Here is a 3,791-nt window from a genome sequence, read left to right as displayed (position 1 = left end):
ACCAATGGGTCAAACTATGTAAAACACCTTAGCTTTGTAGGAATGTTCGTCGGGTCGGTCGGTCGGTCGAAATGTGTGGCTGCCGCTGCGATAATTTATCAGAACACTCACTACTATCTTTGGAAGGAATTTGCACGGGAACTAAAAACACTGATTGAATCAAAGTTGTTTATTTCAACTTGCGATTGATACATGTGGTCGATGGAAGGATTGACAGGATATTAGGTTAAGGTGAAGGAAGTACGGTAGCGCTGTGGAAGTGGTACTGTTACAGGGGGACGGTGATAAGAGAAGAGAGCGAGACGTCGTCGTGATGGCCTTTTATACTCCAGAACTGCATGGTACCAATCCACCGGCATTGCCAACCTTTGTAGTTGTTGATGGTGAATTGGTGGTGGCCTAAAGGGTCGTGGCGGTCGCCACATAACTCCCCTCCTAGTGGAACAGCCGTGGAACGTACCTATATGTGGTGCAAGTTCCGGAATGCACCCGCAATCACGCAAACAAACGCCCGGGGACTGCTGATGAGATGGGGATCCCAACCTGAGCGAGGAGTTTTACGGGATCAGCTGCCATCGGAGCTGTAGCAGGACGTCGTTCGTCTTGAGGCGTTTAGCTTTGTTTGAGGGTACCTGTAAATGTGTTACGTGTCCCGTTTCGTGTTGCGAGGGTGCTCATGTGTTGCTGGTATACATGATGGGCTTCTGTGGTTTTCGTCCATCAGGCTAGTCTCGTGGGATGTCGTCGACCACGTGATGTTGATGAGTTCCGTTCCTCGTGCTATCCTTCCATGCACGTGTCAAGCACCTGTCGAGTGGCTTATGTTGAGTTGATTTACCTGTTAGGCACTTTGATCACGTCGGGGTCACCAATTGTAGGAATGTTCGTCGGGTCGGTCGGTCGGTCGAAATGTGTGGCTGCCGCTGCGATAATTTATCAGAACACTCACTACTATCTTTGGAAGGAATTTGCACGGGAACTAAAAACACTGATTGAATCAAAGTTGTTTATTTCAACTTGCGATTGATACATGTGGTCGATGGAAGGATTGACAGGATATTAGGTTAAGGTGAAGGAAGTACGGTAGCGCTGTGGAAGTGGTACTGTTACAGGGGGACGGTGATAAGAGAAGAGAGCGAGACGTCGTCGTGATGGCCTTTTATACTCCAGAACTGCATGGTACCAATCCACCGGCGTTGCCAACCTTTGTAGTTGTTGATGGTGAATTGGTGGTGGCCTAAAGGGTCGTGGCGGTCGCCACAGCTTTAAGATTTTAGTCGGAAAATATTGCTCGTTAATCTTATTCTAGATTAGTTCTAATTAAAACTGAATAAAAAAAATCAGAGCACGGAAGGTACACAAGGAATAACAATTGAAAATCTAAAAAACGAGCTTACAGCCATGATTCCCAAGAAAGAAACCAAATCCGTCAAACTTCAAACCGATCAGCTGATTCAGCTACCTTTCCAAAGTCTTTGAAAAAGCACAAAGCCAAAAACTAGGCAGTATAATCCCAGATGAACAATTCTGGTTCAGCCGAAATTAATTTAAACATTACAAGACTAAATTCTAGACATCTTTACCTCTTTACAGTCAACCTAGGCTCAGCCGAAGACCTAATATGGATAATTCGTTTATTATTCTTGAAAAGTTCATCATTCTTAGAAAGTAGGACCCTTCAAGTAGGAATTTATTTCCCCTTTTGCACACTCTCTTTACACAAACTTTACATCGCATCTTCTATTCAGGGTAAAACACCAAAATAAGCTGCTGAATCAAATGAAACTAGCCGTCAAATAGTTCAAAGTTTTAGCGTTTAAAGTTCCAATTCCATGGCAGTAATAAGCCACCAACCTAGGTCTATAATTTAGGGGTGTCGGACGTCGAGACAAATATCTATATTTCGATTTTTTTATATATCTTCTAATTATTATGAAAGGTAGCTTAATAAGCGTTTAAAATGAAATTCCAATTTTAAAGGTTTATTAAATAGAATTAAAATGTTTTTGTAATGTTTAAAAACTATCTTTAATTTAAAATATCGAAAAAGATCGGTTGATAAAAATATCGATATATCGGTCAAAAAAATATCGGCCAAATTATCGATATTTCTTGCAAACAATGGCGATATATCGATATTTCCGGCATCTTTACTACAATTCGACCAACATGATCTATTCAAATAAACAAAAGAAATGGACTATCTTCTTTTTTCCCCCTTGTGCATAAAATGTACTATGGTCGTATCCATTCTTCTTACCGGACAAAAAATGCTTGAACTAATATTCAGATTTATGATCCAATCGAAGAAAATAATCCGAGTTATCCTGAATATATCACGATTCACTAGGAACTGTCAAACTTTCTCGAATCCCATATTCCTCTGATAGAAGCATTTCTAAGGCTATTATGCGATCCTTTCATCATGGATGCAAAGCATTCATACAACCCTCTTGTCTTATAGCAGGTGCCAATCCCCCTAACAGCAAGAAAGTACTTCCCATCCTTTCCCTTCCTTGTCCAGCTTTTTAAAACCTCATGTCAAATCAACAAAAATTCCTAGAACTAGCTGATTAACTTAGACCAAGAAGAAAACACCGATTTACTCTTTCTGCTCCCCGTACTTTACTCTGAAATGTCATGTTTATGTAGTTGTTTCTCTTTAGTCTCTTATGAGCTCCTACCTAAATACAGGAATGTTCGTTCTTTTCATTTCAGACCGCATAACTATCGATCCAAATGTCGAAGAGTAGTTCCTAACCAAGATGCAACCTCTAATTACAATTTTAATGGTAAATATTTAATTACCATCAAGATACATAATTGAATTTATGGAACCGTTACCTCAATCAAGAGTCAGCGAAAATCACTCCACATTAGAATCCCCAATAATAATTTGGAGTACGAAAATAGATTTTCTTTCTGGAAGGGCGTAAATTGAATGGTTTGAAAACTAAAAGTCGTAACTTGTACTTTTCCACAGATTCTTCTGAAATAGACGAATCTGCGCCTTCAACTTGGTGCAGAAAGAAGCGTGCGTATCTAAATCTCATTTTACTGTGTCAAGAATCTGTTTTAATTCATTTTTGAATGATGCTATATCGCAATTTTTTAATTTATTGCCAAAATTATGCTTAGTAGTGATTATGTCTTAACAAGTATTAGTTATATCAACAATATCATTCTTTAATTACGTATGCATCATCTAAGGTGACGAAAAAACGAACGGAAAACTACGGAAATGGACCTAGGTATTGTTTTAAACAGTACTATAGTTACCTATAGTACTCATTATTTGTAATTTCCAAACCTGTCCAAAAACCTAATTATATCACTTGAAGGATACCTAATTCCTCAAGCAGAATTAGCTAAACAGCTCGAAATACATCTCCATGGTAGGTTATATTAGAAACATCAGGTTAAACAAAAATCAAAGCAGATTAAACTCATATTCAAGCAACTCTACTGGATAGTCGGAAGATACTCTTAAGAAGAACCTAAAATTTAAAAAAAATTGGTTTATCAGTTAATCATAAGGCCTCGATGACCTCGAAATCAAATGGATACACGAAGTGATCTAAGATTTCGCATTAAAACGTGAAATAAGGTCGCTAAATCACAGCAACATGGAAGCAGTACAGCTACTAGACCACACGAACTTTTTTAGTGTATTCTTATCTTTAGCTTAAGTAGATTAATTTACTTTTATATAATGATATTAAGTAACAAAAGAATGAGAATTAAATAAATATAAAGAATAAAAAAAATTAAATTTTTGTTTATAAATATCA

Source organism: Rhynchophorus ferrugineus, unplaced genomic scaffold, assembly GCF_030347505.1.
Source record: "Rhynchophorus ferrugineus isolate W39M unplaced genomic scaffold, kcgeb_rfMv2 rfM6, whole genome shotgun sequence".
In the NCBI taxonomy this organism is placed as follows: domain Eukaryota; kingdom Metazoa; phylum Arthropoda; class Insecta; order Coleoptera; family Curculionidae; genus Rhynchophorus; species Rhynchophorus ferrugineus.
This window is presented reverse-complemented; position numbering follows the sequence as displayed.